The sequence below is a fragment of the Martes martes genome (assembly GCF_963455335.1).
Source record: "Martes martes genome assembly, chromosome: 10".
NCBI classification, from domain to species: domain Eukaryota; kingdom Metazoa; phylum Chordata; class Mammalia; order Carnivora; family Mustelidae; genus Martes; species Martes martes.
Window position 1 is genome coordinate 104953813 of NC_137898.1, and position 22555 is coordinate 104976367.

General features: G+C 37.3%; 1 pseudogene across 1 annotated transcript; it reads right to left on the bottom strand.

Moving 5' to 3' along the window:
• Positions 1 to 354: 354 nt before the first annotated feature.
• Positions 355 to 17806, bottom strand: LOC308350959 (NXPE family member 2-like; annotated as a pseudogene). The gene is made up of 2 exons: positions 17123 to 17806; positions 355 to 789 (listed from the first exon to the last, which is right to left on the bottom strand). The product of its transcript is annotated as an NXPE family member 2-like (transcript).
• Between the last annotated feature and the right edge of the window lie 4749 nt (positions 17807 to 22555).

Here is a 22555-nt window from a genome sequence, read left to right on the forward strand (position 1 = left end):
GATGTCGATTGCCAGGCGCGGTGGGATAAGGGAGAATAAGGAATTAGTTTATGGACAGAGTTTATGTTTGGGATGATGAAACGTTCTGGAGATGGATCATGATGAATGGTTGTACAATATTGTGAATGTATCTGAATTGCATAGCCACTGAATTATACACTTAAAAATGGTTTAAACAGTAATTTTTATGTTCTGTATATTTTACTGTATTTTTTAGAATTTCATTTCTTCATACTTGGATTGCATATAACCTTATAACATAAGTTAGGTCATTTATAGAGAATGGCTAGTACTGCTCTTTCTATATTTTTCCTCTAGCGAAATAGTTTAAAAACATGGTAATCCAATTTCCAATCACATGTCCCAGGCATCAATAATATCCCCATTAAGAACCACAAAAATATCCCTCGTGATAAGATTTTGAATATTGCCATAATCATTAAACATCCCCACATTTAGTTTTTCCCCCCTGGTATTTTCAGTTTTAGGGATCACCTTGGTCTCTTGGCTTTGCAAGAGTAGATATTCAATGGCCTTTTGTACATTAATGGCCTTACGATGAAAATCATAACAGAAAAGGGTCTGAAATGCTGGCCGAGGGTAATGACAATGGCTCTGTCTCTCTGGCTACCAGATCAATTTCCCTTGGGATATATAGTTTTCATCTGTCACTGAAAACAGATTTTTGGTGATAAAAGGATGATCATGTTTTTCCACTGAATCCAAATACGTTTTTCAGCATCCAGAAACATACATGTGTTTTGTTTTCTCTCAAGGTTAGTTTTGTTCCTTCCACAATATTCAGATGTGCAAGAAATTTCACAAGAGAACAGGTCAGCAAGCTCGAGAGGTGGCAAATTCTTTACAAGTCAACAGGCTCTTAAACCCACAAAAAGACAAGCAAGTTTAAGATCATGAAATGTTAAAGATGAAATTCCATCACAATGTCCTCTTTTCAGCTCTATTGCAAATTTAACATAAATATCAGTGTTAATTATACCTTGTCATATGAGTTGAGCTTGCTTTAACCTCATACACTAAAAGGAATACTCCTTTCATACACAAAATCTGTTACACATCTGGCTTCTTTAAAATGACAGGTGAACATTTCCAGAGCCAAAAAGAATTTAGCAAAGCTAAGCTACAGGAAAATGCAAGTTAGTAAGCTTTTCCTTGGTGCTACTGAGTACCAGTGTAAAGTCATCAAACTGATACTTAGAAATGGTACAAACACGTTATCTTGATAGTTTCATTTTAGTTTCAACACCAAACATTGTAGAAAGCATACATGTTTCTGTTACCATTTTCTAGTTTAACTTAATCATGATGATCATTATTTGGGGTCAAAAGGTAAGTGCCCCAATCCTTTTTTTTTTCTTTTTTTAAGATTTATTTATTTGAGAGAGAGCACGCACACCTGAGCGTGCAAGAGTGGGCAGAGGCAGAGGGTCAAGCAGACTCCAGGCTGAACACCACAGGGCTCCACTTCATGACCCCGGAGATCATGACCTGAGCCAAAACCATGAGTCGGACGCTTAGCCAACTGAGCCATCCAGGCTCCCCAAAGTGCCCCAATTCTATTTCAAGATTTGCCGTGTGACTTCCATCAGTGTGACCATATTTATGCCACTTCCCTTCCCTTTTATAAGGTTGTGGCTGAGGGTGCTTCTGCTAGTTGTTGAAGCCTGGAGTTTTCAATATCTACCATATGTTGAAGACCCTGGTTCATTGATGATCAAAATATTTTAAGGCTAATGGAAAACAAATCAGTATATCTTTTTAATGAAAGGAAAATAATCATAATTTTTAAATGCACACATCTGTAAAATTCTAACCAAGAGAATTTCTAACTATAAAAGCATCACTGCCTATGGGAAGAAGAGAACTGTATCAGATACATTAAAATCGTAACACAATTTTGGGGGGTGCCTGGTGGCTCAGTCGGTTAAGCACATGCTTAGGTCATGATCTCTAAGTCTTGGGATTGAGCCCCATGTGGGGCTCTCTGCTCAGCAAGGAGTCTCTGCTTCTCCCTCTGCCTCTTCCCCCCTGCTCATGCTCTGTCTGTCTCTTTCTCTCTCTCTCAAATAAAAGCTTTAAAAAAATAAAATCTTAACACAATCTTTTAAACTTTTTATTAGGACATAAGATGAGGAAGAAAAATGTTAATCATTGTGAAAAAAATAAAATTTAACTTACTAAAAGCCCCAATCTAAATGTTTGGCAGATTTTTAAAGCAAAACAAACATCAGAAAAGAAATATAATTATTATAAAAACAACCTCAGAAGCCAACTGTAATTTCAAAATAAAAATAAAGTACATACTTTTCATCACTTTTTGTAAGTAGCGAATCCACTGTTGCAGTGTTGAAACTCCCATGAGGTCAATAAGTTTTCTCTTCAAGCAGTCATCTATATTTTGCATTCCATTTGATTTGATCTATTTACAAAATGCGATAATCCACCTTCCTCTCACGGTATAACCACAGGGGAAAGGAGTCTCTATTCCAATCTGACATTTCTATTTTGTGTTCCCACGCTCTGGCAATAAAAATAACCACAGTAAAACACTATTACCACAAATTATTTCTGAAACACATTCTTAATATCTTCCCTTCTTTCCCTCTTTTCTTTCCATCCTTCTTGACTTATACCCTCCTCTCTTCCATAAATATTTATTAGACAAGATCCTGTTCAAGGAGTGAATTAAAAGCTCTCACTTTTGAATCTCACAAATGAATAGTTAATCTTGGAGTGGGGATAGTTTTTCTCACGCACTTGCAAGTTCTTCCTCCGCCTTTACCTGGTCCCCAAAGCTACCCCACTGCTAGCCAATTCAGGAGGAAATGTTTGGGCACGAAACAGCAGGATTCGGTACCCCCAGCTAAATATTGTGCCAATAACATTGACCTCGTTATATAATAGATCTTCTCCTCAAACTCTACTTATCCATGAAGAAATCTCGAACATGTTCGTGAAATGATGTCTCACATTGTTTACTTTGGGTGCCCCAGAATCGGGTTCTCAGGTTAAACATTTCATTGCTGTGCCCAGGCTGAGCAGAATATTATCGGCGTGGTCTGTTTAGTGCTGAAAAAGGGAAGAGCTCTTTATTCAGAATACTCTACTATGAAATTAGCCTAAGTTTATTCATTGATTCATGCCAAGCTTTCCCCCAGGTAAGACTCAGGTCATTTTAAAAAATTTATTATTGAAGTATAGTTGATATAAAATGTTAAATTAGTTGCATGTGTACAATATAGGGATTCCACAATTCTGCTCATTCCTTAGTGCTCATTGCAATAATTATAGTCACTGTCTGTCACCATACATTATTACAGTATTACAGTCACCATCTGTCACCATACATTATTCCAGTATTAGTGACTAAATTCCCTATGATGTACTTTCTGTCTGTGACTTATAACTGCAAGTGTGTACCTCTTCATCCCCTTTACCTAGTTCATCCATCTTCCTAGCCTTCTACCCTGCTGTCAACCAACACTTTGTTCTCTCTACTAATGAGTCTGTTTATGGTTCTCTTTTTATGTTTTGTTTTGCTTAGATTCCACACAAAAGAGAAATCATATAGTATTTGTCTTTCTCCTTCTGACTTATGTCATTGAACACAAAACCCTCCAGGCCTACCCATTTTGTTGCAAATGGAAGATGTAATTCTTTTTATGGCTGAGTGATATCCCATTGTATTCATATATACAAGATCTTTTTTTTTCCCATTTGTCTGTTAATACACACTTAGGTTGCTTCCATATCTTGGCTATTGTAAATAATGCTTTAATAAACACAGGGGTGTATGTATCTTTTTGAATTCATGTTTTCATTTTCTGTGCATATATATCCAGTAGTGAAATTACTGAATTACATGGTATTTCTATGTTTTGAAATCTGTATTTAAACTTGAGTTAGCATATAGTCTGTTCAGTTTTCCCAGTATCAGTTACAGAAAACATTCCCTTTTTCCCATTACATATTTTTACCTCCTTTGTCATAGACTAATTAGGTAAGTTCCACTGATCTATGCCAGTAGCATACTGTTTTGATTACTATCACTTTAGAGTCTATCTAGGATTATATTATATCTAGGATTACTAGGATATCCTAGTAATCTAGGATTGCGATACCTTCAGCTTTGGTCTTATTTCTCAGGATTGCTTTCTTAATCTGGGTCTTTTGTGCTGCATACAAATTTTTGGATTATTCTAGTTCTGTAAAAAAAAGATACTATTTTGGTAGAGATTGCATTGAATCTGTAGATTGTTCAGTATAATATGGACATTTTAACAATATTCTTCCAATCCATGAGCATGGACTATCTTTTCATTTGTGAAATTTTCAGTTTCCTTTATCAATGTCCTACAGTAGTTGTCAGAGTACACTTCTTTCATGTCTTTCATTAAGTTTATCCCTAGGTATTTTATTCTTTTTGGTAAACTTGTCAATGGAGTTGTTAATTTCTCTTTCTGATGTTTCATTACTAGTGTATAGAAATGCAGTCAATTTCTGTAAATCTCGTATCCTGCAACTTTATTGAATTCATTTATTATTTCTAGTAGTTTCCTGGTGGAGTCTTTAGGGTATTCTATATATAGTATCATGTCATCTGCAAATACTGGTAGTTTTACTTCTTTGTTACCAATTTGGAAGCCTTTTCTTTTTGTTGTCTGAAGACTGTGGCTAGGACTTCTAATACTACGTTAAGTAAAGGTGGTGAGAGTGGACATCTTTGTCTTATTCCTGATCTTAGAGGAATCCCTCAGCTTTTCACCATTGAGTATGAGATGAACTGTGGGTTTGTCCTAGATGGCCCTTTATTTTGAGGTAGATAGTCACTAAACCTACCTTTAGAGTGTTTATTACAAATGTATGTTGAATTTTGTCAAGTGCTTTTTCTGCATCTATTAAGATAATCATAGGGGCGCCTGGGTGGCTCAGTCTGTTGAGCGTCTGCCTTCGGCTCAGGTCATGATCCCAGGGTCCTATGATCAAGGCCCATGTAGGGCTCCCTGCTCAGGGGGGAGTCTATTTCTGCCTCTCTCCCAGCTTATGCTCTCTTTCCCTCTCTCTCATTCACTTTCTCTTTCTCAAAAAATAAATAAATAATAAAATCGTTAACAAAGATAATAATACGGTTTTTAATCCTTCCTTGCCTTAATGTGATATATAATATTGATTTGCAAATACTGAGCAATCCCTGCATCCGCAGAATAAATTCCACTTGATTGTAGCGGAAAAAAAATCCTTTTATTTTATTGTTTTGTTACTTACATACAGTTGACACAGTGTTACACTAGTTTCACAAGCATAACATAGTAATTGGACAACTCTGTGTTCAGCTGTGTTCACCACAAGTGTAGCCACCATCGGTCACCGTGCAGTATTACTAAAATACCATTGACTCTATTCCCTATGCTGTACCTTTCATGCTAATGATTTATTTATTCCTTAACTGGAAGCCTGTACCTCCCACTCCCCTTACACTTTTTGACCATCTCCTCTCCTTCTCCATTCCAGCAACCATCAGTTTGTTCTCTGTATTATGGGTGAGTTTCTGGTTTTGTCAGTTTCTTTGTCCATTTGTTTTGTTTCTTGGATTACACATATCAGAGTGATCGTATGGTATTTGTCTCTCTCTGACTTAATTCACTTGGAGTAATGCTCTAGGTCCATTCATGTTGTAGCAAACAGCAAGATCTTACTCTTTTTTATGCCTGGGTAATATCCTATTTATATATCACATCGTCTTTACCCATTCATTTATCATTGGACACTTGGGTTGCCTCCATAATTTGGCCATGGTAAATAATGCTGCAATATACATAGGGGTACATATTTCTTTTCGAATTAGTGTTTTTATTTTGGGGGGTAAATACCCAGTAGTGGAATTACTGGATTATATGAGAATTTCATTTTAATTTTTTTGAGGAACATCCGTAGTATTGCCCACAGCGGGTGCACCAATTTACATTCCCACCAGAACTGCACAAGGGTTCCTTTTTTTTTTTTAACATCCTTGCCAATACTTGTTATTTCTTGTCTTTTTTATTTGGGCCATTCTGACAGGTATAAGGTGATACCTCTTTGTGTTGATTTTCATTTGCCTGATGATCAGTGATGTTGGGCATGTTTTCCCATCTGTTGGAAATGTCTGTCTTTTTTGGAAAAATGTCTACTAAGGTCCTCTGCCTATTTTTTTAATCAGATTGGGTTTTTTTGGTGTTGAGTTATGGAGTTCCTTATATATTCTGGATATTAACCCCTTGTAATATTAACCCCTTGTAATATATATAATTTGCAAGTATCTTTTCCCATTAAGTAGGTTGCCTGTTTATTTTGTTGGTTTTCTTCCCCATGCAAAAGCTTTTTATTTTAGTATAGTCTCAATAGTTCATTTTTTTAATTTTGTTTTTCTTGTCTGAAGAGACCTATTTAGAAAAATGTTCCTAAGGTTTATGTCAAAGAAATTACTGCCTGTTTTCTTCCAGGAGTTTTATGGTTTCAGGTCTCACATTTAGGTTTGTGATCCATTTTTTATTTATTTTTGGGTACGGTATAAGAAAGTGGTCCAATTTCATAATGAAGTTGCTGAAAGAGAAATTAAGAAAACCATCCCATTTAAAATTGTACCAAAAAGTAAAATACCTAGAAATTTAACCAAGGGTTAAAGGCCTGTACTCTGAAACCTGTAAGACATTGACTAAAGAATTGAAGATGACACCAACAAGTGGAAAATATTCCATGCACGTGATTAGAATGAAGGATCCATATTACCCCAAGCAATTTGCGGATTTAATGCAATCCCTATCAGAGCTCCAATAGCATTTTTGACAGAACTAGAACAAATAATCCCACAATTTGTATGAAAGACAAAGACCCTGAAGAGCCAAGGCAATCTGGAGAAAGAAGACCAAAACGGCAGGTAGCACAATCTCCGATTTCAAGATACACTAGAAAACTGTAGTATTCAAAGCAGTATGGTACTGGCACGAAAATAGACATGTAGATCAGTACAACAGGATAGAGACACGGAAATCACCCATACTTATCTATAAGTAACCCAACTAATCTATGACAGGAGGCAAGAATATATAATAGGGAAAAGACCATCGCTTCAATAGATGGTTTTGGGAAAAACCACTGGACAGCTATGTAAAAGAGAATTTTTAAAAAATGGATTGTTGAATTTGGTTTGCTAATATTGAGAGTTTTTGCATCTATATTCATCAGAGATATTAGACTACAGTTTTCTTTTTTCCCTAGTATCTTTATCTGGGTTTGGTATCACAGTAATGCTGGACATGTAGGAGGAGTTTGGAAGTTTTCCGTCCTCTTCTGTTTTTTGGGGTAGTTTGAGAAGACTAGGTATTAGCTCTTCGTTAAATGTTTGGTAGAATTTACCTGTGAAACCATTTGGTCCTGGACTTTATTTGATTGAGAGGTTTTTTGATTACCAATTCAATTTTGTTACTAGTAATCAGTCTGTTTGAATTTTCTATTTCTCTCTAATTCAGTTTTGAAATAACATGTTCCCAGGAATTTACCCATTTTTTTCTAGGTTGCCCAATTTGTTCACATACAATTTTTAATAGTATTCTCATAATCCTTTCTGTATCTGTGGTATTGGTTGTTATTTCTCCCTTTCATTTTTTACTTTGAGTCCTCTCTTGTTCTTGATGAACTGGCTATCGGTTTTATTTATTTTTTCAAAGAATCTGCTCTAATTTCATTGATCTTATCTATTTTTAAATCTCTATTTAACTTACACTCTGATCTTTATTCCTTTCTTTACGGAGCTTGGGCCTTTGCCCTCTTTTTTTAGTTCCTTTAGGTGTAAGGTTAGATTGTTTTAGATTTTATTTTATGAGCTAGGCCTGTATTGCTATAAACTTTCCTCATAGAACTGTTGTTATTGTGTATCAAAGATTTTAGACCATTGTTTCCATTTTCATTTGTCCACAAGTATTTTATTTCTTTGATTTCTTTGTTAGTCCATTGGTTATTTAGCAACATGTTGTTTAGCCTTGACGTTTTTGCATTTTTGCATTTTCTTCTTGTAATTGATTTCTCATTTCATAACATTTTCATCAGAAAAAAATGCTCAATAGGATTTCAATCTTAAATTTACTAAAACTTGTTTTATGGCCTAACATGTGATCTGTAGAATGTCCCATGCACATTTGAAAGGAATACACATTCTGTTGTTTATGAATAAAATGTCCTGTATATATCTGTGAAGTCTATCTGGTCTAATGTATCACTCAATGCCCCTGTTTCTTTATTGAATTTTCTGTCTGAATTCTATATCCACTGATGTAAGGGGGGTGATCAAAATCCCCTTCTAGTATTGTTACAGTCAGTTTCTCAGTCTGTAAATTTTTATTTTATGCATTTAGGTGCTCCTACATTAGGTGCATGGATATTTACAGTTGTTACATCCTTTTGTTAGAGTAATCCTTTTATCAGTATGTAATACCCTTCTTTATCTCTGGTTTTCAAGTCTATTTTGTTGGATATAAGTTGTGTTACCACAGCTTTTTCTTTTTTTATCTTTTTGCTTCCATTTCATGGAATATCTTTTTCCAGCCCTTACGGTTTCAGTCTGCATATGGCTTTAGGTCTGAAGGGAGTCTCGTGTAGGCAGCATATAGATGGATCTTGTTTTTGATTTTTTTTTCTTGTTTGTTTTTTTACTCACTGTCCTACTCTTTTATTTAATTGGAGCGTCTAGAGGATTTACACTTTGAGTAACTCTTGATAGGTGTATATATATAACATTACTGGCTTTTTGTTTTGTTTTTCTTTTTGTAGTTCTGTTGCTTTCTTCTCTTGCACTTTTGAGTTTTTATGCTTGGATTACATTCTCATTTTTTGTGTATCTATCAATAAGTCTTTGATTTATGATGACTATGGGGTTCATATGTAATATCTTATATGTACAGCAATTGATAGTAAGTTGATGGTCACTTAAATTTGAGCACATTCTAAAAACACTACATTTTCACTGCTTCCTCCGTGTTTTATGTATGATGTGATTTTACATCTTTTTTATTTTTGTATTCCTTGATCAGCTTTTATAGATATAATTGATCTTACTACTTTTATGTTTCAATCTCCATACTAGCTTTGTAAATAATTATTCTACATTTACTCTGTTTGCTTTTACCAGTGAATTTTTTTCTTTTCATAATTTTCTTCTAGGTATGGCCTTTTCTTTCCATTTAAAAAAAATTCTCCTAAACATTTCTTGAAAGGCCAGTTTAGTGATGAACTCCTTTAACTTCAGTTCATCTGGAAAACTCTTTGTCTCCTTTTAATCCTGAATGATAATCTTGCAGGACAGAGTATTCTTTGTTGAACATTTCTTCTTGTGAACACTTCGATTATGTCATGCCATTCTCTTCTGGCCTGCAAAGTTTCTGTTGAAAAATCAGCTCATAGCCTTATGGAATTTCTCTTGTACATTACTAGCTTCATTTCTCTGTTGCTTTTAAGACTCTGTCTTTATCTTTGACTTTTGCTTTTTAAATTGTTGTGTGTCTTGGTCTGGACCTCCTTGGGTTCATCTTGTTTGGGGTTCACCTTGCTTTGAATCCAGATGTCTATTACTTTTCCCCAGAATAGGGAAGTTAAAAGTTATTATGTCTTTAGGTTTTCCGCCCCCTTCCCTCTCTCTGTCTCCACTTGGAAGATGATAATAACATTCACATTATACTTGATGACGTCACACAGTCTCTTACGGTATTTTTACTATTTATTTATTTATTTATTATTATTTTGCCGTTCAGCATGGTTGCTTTCCACTACTCTGTCTTCCACATCAGTGATACACTCTTCAGCATCCTCTAATTTTCTGTTGATTCCCTTTGCTGTATATTTTATTTCAGTTATGTATTCTTTAGCTCTGACTGGTTACTTTTATGTTTTCTGTCTCTTTGCTGAAGTTCTTACTGAGTTTTTCAACCCTTCTTTCAAGTCCAGTGAATATTTTTATGGCCATTACTTTGAACCCTTTATCAGGCATATTGCTTATCTTTGTTTCATGTATCTCCTTTTCTGTGATTATTATTTTTTTCTCATTCTTCATTTGGAATATAGTCCTCTATTTCTTCATTTTGTTTATCTTTCTGTGTTTGTTTCTATGTACTAGGTCAGCTATCTCTCCTGGTCTTGGAAAATAATGGCCTTATAGAGAAGGATTTCTGTGGTGCTCTGTAGCATAATCTCCTTTGGTCACCAGAGCCAGGCCCTCCATGGGTTTCCTCTGGAGGGAACATGTGACATCCAGTTATGGCTGAGCCATAATTACTATAGGCATGCTGGTGGTTTAAGCTTGTCCTCAGCCCAACTTGCTATAATGACCCACTTTGCTTATTGTGGGAGCACTAGTGGGCCATGTTTGCCCTTTTGAGGCTAGAAGGCTCAGCTACAGACCCACTGGTGGGTGGGACCAGCCCTCAGCCCACCTGTCTGCTGTTAGCCACTGTGACAGCTATGGGGGGCATCAAAGAGCAGGGCTCATTCTCTGCACAGACAGCTGAGAGGTCCGGCTGCTGGAAATGTGGGATGCTAGTGTGTGGGCTTAGTTTCCCCACTCTTCAGTGCAGGAGGGGCTGCCCACTGGATGTAGCTTGGAGGGGTGCCTGTTGGGGCAAGTGGGTTGGGTGAGACAGGTTTGCAGGGGAATGCTGGGAAGGGTCATGAGGTGCTAGCAAGGGATGGAAAGTGTTAGAATTGGCTCTGGTAAGCATTTGGCTATGCGGCCTGGGGGAGGGTAAGAAAAATGTCACCTACCAGCACTTTAATTCCTATAGAAAGCTCCGGCAGATCCCTGCCCCACCCCAGCAACACACATCCTAAAATTAGTAATAAATCTCCTTCACATATACCGCAGACACTTCTTAAACTGCTATTCCTGTACGATGTCTCAGACTGTTATCTAGTGGCTCGCTCTTTAAGTGATGGGACTCCATTTCCTATTGCCTTCTGACTCTCCTAGAGTTAAATCCCGATGATTTTCAAAGCCCAATGTTACAGACACTGGTCTTTTTACAGGTCTCTGAGACCAGGGATGTCCAATGTGGAGCCTGATTCTTTTGTTCCTCGGTGCTTGTGATGTCCTTCCCATTTGTGGTCAGTTATGCCAGGGGGTTGGATTCCAATGGCATCTTCACCCCTCCTACCCTTTTTGATGTGGCCTTCTCTCTACAACTAGCTCTTCTGCCAGTCTTCAGATGGTTTTCGGAGTTAGTTGCAGTACATATAGTTGTTACTTCATTGTGTCCATGGGACGAGATGAACTCAGGGTCCTCCCAACCTACTATCTTTCCTCTCTCAAGAATCAGGTCATTCATATATTTTTCCACTTAAACAGCGTGTCCTTTTTGTCATCTACCTGCATTGTTGGGACTTGTGGTATAAGTTTAAGAATTTAAATTCATGCATATTGAATTACATCAGGTTTATAAATGGCTCAAAAAATAATAAATTTGGCATAATCTTCTAAGGAACTTCCTGATATTACTAGAAATTATGGTCCAGGAAATAGGGAAACCATAGAAGTGTTAAGAGGACTCAAGTTGTCTTCAGTCTAAGAACTTCCTTCAGTGTAAAAGTTGGGCATGGATGATGACTGCCATGGCAGAGAGAAGGGATCTGTCTTTTTCACAAACTGTGAGTTTTCAGTGGGCTCATGATTTATTTATATGTTCTCCACAGGGTTTTGTAAAGTTCTTTGCATACAGTCGGTCCTCAGTAAACATTTGCTGAATACTTGAAAAATGGGCAATAGGTAAATGCCTACACCATTGAATGCTAGAACAAGAGGCATTTGCTTTTTCTGAACTTCACTTTATTTCCAGTATAGCAGGAACATCACTTTTATGGGTGAGATGGCTTTGTATTGACCACTGAATTTCCTGTGATAAAATTGAAAATATCCACAGAAATTGCTAGTTCATAGAACTTTAATCAAGGTGGTTTGGCTGAAACACTGAGAACCACTGAAGAAATTTTCTAACCCAGTAGCTTATCTGAGACATTTTCACATTACCCAATTATTGAATCATCAGGAATAAATCTTAAGTTTAAATCAAAATAACCTGCACATTTTGAGAGTAGGCAGCTGAAATTAAGGGTTCCTTAGACTTTTAGATCTGACTCAAGGTGAAAATTCATTAAAATTTATATGAAAATAATTTCTAAGAATAAAATCCTTCCTGCAAAACCCAAGATGATTGGTACTCTTTATCCCAAGAAATGAAAGATGAAAATGGTTAATGTCAATTTTCTCAGAGTAAGAATGTCTTTTAGATTGATAAATTGTGAACACAGCAAGCAACTGCACAATAGACCTACTGTTACATGGTAAGATCTCAATGGAGGTAAAGTTCCTCGTCATTTCCTCCCCTATATTTGACCTTCAAAAAATGGGAAAATAAATTAGCCTGATATCTGCCCAGATATTAAAATAAAAATCACTGGCTTAGAGAGATTGAGACACTCAACTCTCTGCAATTTCTTTTTCCTTTTTTCTTTACCTTTACCTTGATATGTTTAAGGTATTCTGAGAAAGTAAATGGGTCAGGATTCTGGAAAACTGTTCTCTTGTTAATAGCAGGGATCCAAAGATCCAGAAAGAGACATGTGCAATGGGGAGATGTTGGTTAAGAGGTATAAACTCTGAGTTATAAGATGAGTAAGCTCTGGGGATCTAATGTATGGCATGGTAACTATAGTTAATGTATTATAGGCTTGAAATCGGCTGAGAAAGCAAATCTTAGGTGTTATACAGAGGCACCTGGCTGGCTCAGCTGGTAGATTATGTGACTCTTGATCTCAGGGTTGTAAGTCTGAGCTCCATGTTGGTTATAGAGATTACTTAAAAAAAAAAATTTAAAAAGTATAAAAATACGACCTATGTGAGGTGATGGATATGTTACTCAGCTTGACTATGGTAACCATTTCACAGTGTATATTTATATCAAAATATATACCTTAATGTGTATCGTTTTTGTCAATCACACCTCAATAAAGCTGGGAAAAAATAGTTCTGGGGTGAGGTCCAAGAATTTGGATTTCTAACAAACTCTCAAGTGAAGTTGAAGCTAATCCAAGGACATTACTTTGAGAACCTTGTCCTAAATTCTTACATTCGTCTTCCTTATTTTATCCCACCTAAAAACATCTTCTGTGCTGCCTGTTTTAGTCTCCTAGGTAAAATACTTCCATGACTTTCCATTATCCGCCTACTGTATTAGGACCAAGCTCCTTTGCTGGCTTACAACCTCCCATGAGCATTCACTTCTCCAGCCTCCTCTTCATGTACTCTCCACCTTCACAGGACACCCCTCCCCCATCCCCAGAGGCTATTCTCTGTACTTTAACATCTCCTTGAGAGTAGGACTTAGGTCACTTATTCATTATAATGTTTTCATTGTCTAGCACTGTGAGCTTCACCTCAAGATACAGGTCTTACCAATTAAGATGGTGACTATATCTGGTCAACTGAATTTATTCCATCAACATAAAATCCATCTAGGGAAATGAAGAGCTTCCAGAGCCAGAGCGACAGAGACCTCCAGGAGGGACAAAGGAAGTAGTTTCCAAAATTGAGAAAGATTGCCTGAATCCCAGGCAAGGGAGAACAATATTCCACTCATCAAGAGCACCAGAGGACGGCAGAAGTGAGGGGCCAGGGTGTCTGGACAGTGACAGTTGGGTGGAGTGGCGGAGTCATGGAGACAGGGCTGTAGCCTCTTGAGAATGAAGTAGATTGGGATTCCAGTTCCAATTTGGTCATTTGCTTTGTGTAACTTACCTTAGCCAAGCTATTTAATATGTCTGTGCTTAAATGTGAAATGAGCCTAACGGTCATTCCAGTGTTTCTACCGAGGATCCTATCAGACCTATCTTTGGCACAAGGTTAAAATTAGTCATAGTGGGGAACTTGGTCTTTTGAAATTTGAAACATTCTTCCATATCTATCCCAGGTAAGGTTGAAGTTGACAAAAAAACACCGATACCTGGCTGCCTTGTAAATCTGAATATTAAAACCAGACATTGGGACATTAAAAATAGGATTAAAGATAGCTATAAAGGCATTCATTTCAGTGTGTCTTCTCTTAGTATTAAGCATGCGTATGTACATGTATATGTTTTGCATTTCAGAAGGAGCTGTAATAAACCATGATAGAAACTGAAAGATGTATTATCAACTAACTGTGTTTCTAGTATGAAGTCTTCTCATGTGGCAACCTTTGTTTATTTTCCCATCATGATTATCAATAAGACCCTTAAAATTAAAAAAAAAAAAAAAAAACTTTGAAGAAGTGAGTATTTGAGGAAGTAGGATCTGATTTGGTAGCCAGGCTTGAGAGAGAGAACACTTAGTGAGAAAATATATTTATTATGTTAACAAATGAAAGAGAAACAGGCTTAGTCCTTGGACTTGTGGAAAGGAATGATGTCATAGAACCTGACTTGGGCCTAAAAATGGGGTTTAGAATTTAATGATAGAATCTTTGAGAACTCTTGGATATGGAATTAACTATGAATCCAACCATTCCTTATATCTACACTTTATCAGCTGTGAGGAAATTTACATCTCTGCTTCCACACAGTGGTAGAAAAAACTAGACAGTTTGAATAAAGCAGGGAACCCCAAAGTAAATGTGTCTATTAGAAAGTAAAACAGGGTCGGGCATATTATTTGTCATAAATAGAGCCCACTTTAGAAGCGTAATTGGACCCCAAATACATGAAGCTGTGCCAGAGCAGGAATTTGGGATTTCCTATGAACAGGCAGGAAAGTGTATAACGAGTACCCTCCCAACCCAGGCTACAGTGATGACAATCTCAAGAGGGAGCCGTATGTGGCAAATGGGGAAAACGGAATCAGCCTGGGTAGATTCTTCCTGGAGAGTTAAGACATGGCCTTCAAAATGGGAAGCCCTCTGTGTCTGCATGATTATGTCCCCTTCTGTTATTAGTAAAGTCTATTTTTTAAAAAGTCCAGACTGTTTTGTCTGAGCCATAGGATAAAGGAATTGTCCCCTACCTTGGTCAGGAAATCAAAGAGTGAAGGTAACATAGGGGCGAAACGGAAATCTTACAGAAATGTAGGGTCCGTTTTGTCCTGCACCCTGCCCTTGTATCATCATCATGTTTAATATGGATTTGAATTTTAATTTCTAGGCTACTATGTTATCCTACTTGGTTTTCTGAACCCACATCACAAACACCAGGCCTCTCGAGAGCAGCAACTACCAAACTAGGGAACCACAGTATCTTAAAATGATCCATTAAACTGTTCCGTGGTCAAGTAATTATGAAGTTCTGCATTCTATCCCTACTTGAAGGGATAGATACTAGAGTTACTGAAAAGGAGCTGCAAATAAACCTACTTAATTATCTTCCCAGATTGCATTTTACTTATTTTTCCCCTCAACAGTGGAGAATCTTCTGGGTGGTAGATATCACACTAGGCTGAGAGACAAAATGGTGACCCTCCATGGCTTCCTATCATGTATAGATGGCTTCTAAGCTCTGCCTGTACCTCTGACTTTCTCTCTCCTTTATTCATTGCATGGCAGCCTCAGTGATTTCCTTCACAGTTCCTGGAATATTCCAGCATGCTCTTGCCTCTGTTCATAAACCCTCTCTTGGGGATGTTGCTCCCCCCAAATTCACCTGGCTCACTTCCTCATTTCATTCAAGGTGCTGTTCATGTGTCTCATTCTCAGGTGGGTATTCAAGACAGGCCTTACCTAGCCTCTTTAAAAACACCCAGCGGTATGTGGGTGGCTCAGTCGGGTAAGCATCCAACTCTGGATTTCAGATCGGATCATGATCTCAGGGTGGTGAGGTCGAACCCTGTGTCAGGCTCCATGTTGAGTGTGGAGTCTGCTTAAGATTCCCTTTTTCTCTCCCTTGGCCCCTCTGTCTCACCCCTACATGTGTTCTCTTTCTCCCTTTCTCTAAAAAAATTTAAAAAAGAAAGAAATAACATTCATCTTTACATTAAGATTCTTTATTCTGGTGACTTTGTTACAAACCTGCTTGTTGTCTTTTTATCCCACTACTACGCTGTTGAATTCCAAAAACCTACAGCTCTGCCTGGAAGGTAGAACGTCCTAACTATTGATAAATTGAATAAACAAATGTTGAAAAAAATAGTTATGATTGTTGCCTCACAGAGCTTACAGTTCAGAAGATTAAAAAATGTTTGAAATTTAATGGTAGGATGAGTGTTGTCATTGGGGTTATAAAGTGCCGGAGCTGAGAAGCAGCATGGTCTGCTCGTGAAATAGAAGTTGAGTTTAGCTGTCAGAGCAAAGCAGCGGAAGGGTGAGACGACGGCTTCAGAACTGGGCAAGTCTTCGTAAACATTAAGGAGTCTGGATTTCATCCCTAGAGCAATGAGATCATATAACAGGTTTTAAGCAAGAAAAGGAGCAAAAAAGGATCATATAACAGGTTTTAAGCAAGGAAAAGTCATCTAGATTTTGGAAACATTAGTCAGGGTGCCGTATGGAAAGTACATTAAAGGAAACGAGACTGTGGCCAAGGAAATCAGCTCTGGAGATTGTTGAGATAATCTGATGGAGGTATGAGGATAGTTCATAGGATGATGGAGGCAACAGCAATGGAGAGAAATGGCGGAGTTCAGGAGCTATATGGGAGGTACAATTCATAGGATTTGGTGATTTAATGTACAAAGTGAAGCAAGTAAAGAATGATAACATTCACCCCCTCCTTTTCTTTTCTTTTTTTTTTTTTTTTTAACATAGTATCTTTAATATCCTGGAGGACTGGTGTTCCATGGACTATGTTATAGAAAGTACCGGTCTCTAAAAAGTTACCAGATTTAGAAGTATGACAAACCATGGAGAACTATGGGCAGAGGTTAAATGCATCATTGGTTATACTCCTTAAAACGATAGGTGTAGAGATGACCTGTATGGGGCCCTGTGAGTATCCTGGCCACTGAACGGACTCTGAGCAGTGGATCAACATTCATTGATCTAAGGGAGCTTGATTAGGAAAAGTTTCTAGGCAGGATTGGTCTGAACACAAGCCCCCCTCTTTGTCTGTAAGGCCTGTTTACCTGTAGAAAAGACTTTTTTTCTTTCTTTCTAAGATAGAAAATGTTTCCATTGCTGGGGATCCTGTGGTCAGGGCCTCACAGGGAACATGTGGAGACCTCATGCAGTGGAAGGCTTCTTGGTCTCGATAATCCAGGTATTTGCAAAAACTCAGCACTTGAGTTTAGGGTCAGACCACACTCAGAGGATCCAGGAAGTGTCACTGTCAAACTGGCCTGTGAAAGTCACCCTGTCATGGTGTTGGTTCCTTGCCCTCCCAAGAGCTGATACCCCCTCACTGGGATGAATGAGCAGGAGAGACAGAGAGACCTGACCCTCCCAGAACAAAGTGACACTGACTAGGTACTGTCGTTGAAGTCTGTCACCTCTCCTGAAGCACCCGCCTTCAGGGCTGGGGAGGACATCCTGGCCCTCAGAACGTCTCTGCCATATTCCTTCCTGTGTCCCAAGGGGTCCCTCACCTCCAGCAGGATGTCTAGCGGATGCCCCCTGCAGTAGGCATCTCGAGGGGAGAAGATGGTGGCTGTGGTGTGTGCGGCACGGGTGATGGGGTTCACATTGGTGAAAAGTCTGCGTGGGATCAGCTGGTCTGGTCTCTCCATGATTTCTTTTATTCTCAGCCCAGTCTCTGTTAGTGAAACTGCTGGATCCAGTGGTCCTTCAGAGGGTAAGGAATTTCTGAACATATTCTATTGCTTCAGGAGAGTAGGGATTTTCAAATTGAATAAGAACTGAAGTATTCGGGGGAAAGGGGTATATATATTATCAACAAGTAATATGGCTTCTTTTCAGTATAAATTATTATGGTCTGGGTTATACACATTTCAGCAGATAGAATCCATTTTTGATATGTGATTATAACAGTTTTCAGATTTGGAATCATAAGAATCAATTTCCATGAAATGTGACTTCCTCTGCTGCCAACAGATGCTTTTGTTTTGAAAGTCACTGGCTTAAAATTAATTATATAAAATAAAGATATAGTATTTTTGTGATTTTTTTGAAACTAAACTGCACCTTTAATCAAAAGGACCCTGTGGGTCTCACTTCCCTGAAGTGGGAGTTTGGGTGCTGAGGAAACTACCAGCTGAGCCCACATGTGTGGGTTTGTATCCCCTTTTGTTCATCAGGTCATGGTCTACATATTCTGACTTCAATATACCACTCCAGCTTCTCAACACACAAAGAATGCGAGTTACATATAGCACTCCTAACAATATAGAGACAAATATTTAATCAAATGAAATGGTTGACAATGTCATTGTATTCACCTAGACAGCAAGGTAACTGGAGGTAATGTCGTCACCAGTTTAAAATCTGTTCAGGAGTCTCCCAAGTCCCATAGAGGTACATATAGCCATGGCCTAAAATGACATGGGTGAAGTCACACTTGGAAACCTACCCCTTGGCTTGTTTGTTTGTTTTGCTTCGTTTTCCTTTTCAAGTTGACCGCTTTTTTTTTTTTTTTAACTGAAAATGCCTTTATCTTTTTTATTGAAGTGTAACATACAGTGTTACATGTTAGTTTCAGGTGTACAATATAATGATTCAATAATCCTATACATTTCTCTGTGCTTATCAAAATAAGTGTAGTCTTAATCCCTTTTATCTGTTTTACCTATCCTACCTACTTCCCTCCTGGAAACCACCAGTTTGTTCTCTATATTTAAGCATAGGGTTTTTCGTTTTTGTTTTTGTCTCTTTTCTCATTGCTTGTCTTTCTTAAATTCCACATAACTCCTTACACCTGTCAGAATGGCTAAAACGAAAATCACAAATGTTAAGTGGTGGTGAGGATGCTTGATGCACTGTTGGTGGGCATACAAATTTGTACAGCCACTGTGGTATGGACTCTTTCCATCATTTGGCTGTTGTCGCTAATGCTGCCTTAAGGGTAGGGTGCATGTATCTCTTTGACGCAAGGTTTTTTGGATAAATGCCTAGTAGAGCCATTGCTGGGTCATCAGTAGCTCTATTTTTAACTTTTTGAGGATCCTCCATACTGTTTTCCACAGTGACTGTGCTAATTTGCATTCCCACCGAGAGTGGAAGAGGGTTCAAGTTTCCTCAAAATATTAAAAATAGTATTACCCTATGGTCCAGTATTTCCACTACTGGGTTTTAATGAAAGAAAAGGAAAACACTAATTCAAAAACATATATGCACCCCTATATTTGTTGCAGCATTTTTTTACAATAGCCAAGATATGCAAGTAACTCAAGTGTCCATCCATAGATGAATAGATAAAGATGTAGTGTGTATATAATATATATAACATTTACCCATTCATCTGTGGCTATGTGTATGTGTGTATACACACATATATACAATGGGATATTACTTCACCATGAAAAAATTAGATCTTGCCATTTACAACAATATAGATGGAGCTAGAGGGTATAATACTAAATGAAATAAGTCAGAGAATGACACCATATGATTTCACTCATAGAATTTAAGAAATAAATGAAATTGACTGCTTTGTAATATTTACACAGAAAGGGTTAAAGTCCAGGTATACTGTTTCCTCTCATAATTGTTATCAAAGACTTTTCTGGAATAAGATATTTAGTTATGCCAAAAAAAAATCATATAACCCCTCCTATATTATACCCTATTAATTAGTTGCCTGAAAGAAAGATTCATACAAAGTCCATCTTCTGATTGATGAGCAAATAGCTGTGTGTTCCCCGAGATTGTCCTTGGATGTCATCAATTTAAATATTTTTGGTTAAATTATAAAATGTTATTAAAAACATTTACAAATTCAACAGATGAAAATGGAGTCTTACACTGGTACTAAAATAAAAGTAATTTAAAATAGTATTTCAACTGCATTTCCCCTCAAATACTTTTTTCACTAATATATTTCTTCGGAATGGTCTATTGGCTTTGTCCATTTTTTAATTTCCATGTCAATGTTTTCCATTTCTGAGTTGACAGTTCTTTATATAACAAACATCTTAACATTCAGTCTCTCAATTTTGCAGAAAATATTTGATTAATTGCTTGACATTTTAGAAGGGTTTAATATTTACAGTTAAAGCACTGAAGAATTCCTTTGTGACATATTTCTATTGCCTCTAATCTTAAACTGTTCTCCACACTTTCATTTCTAAATACTTAATTTTAATATTTCTGTGATTGAACTTTTTATTCTTTTGTATACCTAGATTCAACCCAGTGGATAGAAAAGTCTGCTCTACTCATTATTATGATAAAGATACTCTCTGCCCTCTTACTGATCTTAATAATTTTAATTTAATTATTGCTAATTAATTACGAAAGGAAGACACACAATTACCATTTGCAGCCAATATGATTATATCCCCAGGAAAGCCAGTCTAGTGAGAGGAACAAACATGTAAATTTATTATAAAAAAGTAAATAACTTGAATGATACACAAGCAAAATTTCATGGGTACCTAAAATACAGTAGCAAATTTGGCCTGGGATAGTTAAGAGTGGCTTCATGGGGGTGGGGGATAGAATAGAAATTATAGTTCAATATATGTGAAATATATATGATGAATAAATCAATATATGTGAATATGGTGTTTCCATGTGGAGTGATGAGAAAGGTCTAGATAAAAGATACAGGTGATGGTTACGTAATCTTGTAAACATAATTAATTCCATTGCTTTGTACACTTCAGTGGTTAAAATAGAAAACTTTTATGTTATCTATAACCACAATGTTTATAATTAATAATGTACCAAAAACCATTGAATTACAGACTTTAAATGGGTGAATTATGAGGCAGGTTAAATTTATATCAATAAAGTTTTGGTTTTTTTTTTCCCTTGAAACAATGGCTGTACAGGGCTGATGATATTTGATTCTCAAAAGACTGGAAGGTGATTACCAGACAGGAGGGAAAAAAAAATGTTTTTAGATAAGAAAAGCTATCTTTGGTATAGGGATTCTTCTTTTCAGAAAATGTTATTTTCACTATATTCCTGTAAACCATGTTCATAAGTCCGGAGCCATTAACCTTCTTTTAAGCACAAATTTTGAGTCCGGAAAGTGACTAGTGTCCAAAAAAGAGCCTAACCTAAATATTTTAAGATTTAAGGGCCTGGAGAAGCTCTGAGGAGCAAACTTAATAAAGACAGTCATCCGTCTTCGTTTCCTTGTGTCTGACGTAGGCTGTCATTGATAATAACTAGGCGATTCTGCTCCCGGATCTTTTTGTAATACGAAATATCCTACAGTTCTTCCATTAGAAAGATCCATGTAATAACCAAATTAAAGAAGAATCTAGGCTAGGGGCGCCTGGGTGGCTCAGCCAGTTAAAGGACTGCCGTGGGCTCAAGTCATGACCCCGGGGTCCTGGGATGGATGAGGTCCAGCTTCCTGCTCAGTGGGGAGTCTGCCTCTCCTGCTCTCTCTCTGCCCTTCTCCCCCACTCATGCTCTTTCTCTTTCTCTCTCTCTCTCAAATAAATGAGTAAAATCTTAAAAAAAAAAAAAAAAAAAAAAGTCTAGGGGCACCTGGGTGGCTCAGTCAATTAAGCATCTGTCTTTGGCTCAGGTCATGATCCCAGATCGAGTCCCACATCGGGCTCCTTGCTCAGCGGAGAGTCTGCTTCTCCCTCTCCCTCTGCCTGCAGCTACCCTACGTGTGCACTCTTCCTCACTGTCTCTCTGTGTCAAATAAATAAATCTTAATAAATAAATAAGAGTCTAGGCTAATAGGTGATGAAGACATTCTGGATGATTTTTAAGAATTGTAACTTTTTTTTAATTGAAGGATAATCAACATACAGTGTTGTATCAGTTTCAAGTGTACAATATAATAATTTAACCCTCTGTACATTACTCAGGGCTCATCACCATAACTTTACTCCTAATCCTGTTTTATTTCACTCATCCCCTCACTCCTCTCTCCTCTGGCAACCACAAGTTTGTTCTCAGTATTGAAAAGTCCGTATTTTTTGTCTCTCTTATCTGTCTTCATTTGTTTTTTCTCTTAAATTCCACATATGAATGAAACCATATGGTATGTGTCCTTGTCTAATTTACTTCATTGAGCATTATGCCCTCGAGGCTCATCCAAGCCATTACAAATGGTAAGATCTCATTCCTTTTTATATATTTTATTCCATTTTATATTCCATTATATAATATACACACACACCATTACTTATGGTGCATATATACACACATACACACACACACACCCCCACACCCCACATCTTTATCCATCCATCGATGGACAGTTGGGTTGCCTCCGTATCTTGGCTATTGTAACTAACATGACAATAGACATCGGGGTGCATATATATATTTTGCTAGTGTGTTCAAAGAAGAATGGTAACTTATTAACATGGAAATTCCAAAACAAAGTGTTCATCTGGTTACTCAGGACTAACATGTTTGTCCTTGAGTCTGTTAAAATTCTTGCCTTTACCACTCATTTCCCAACACCGGGT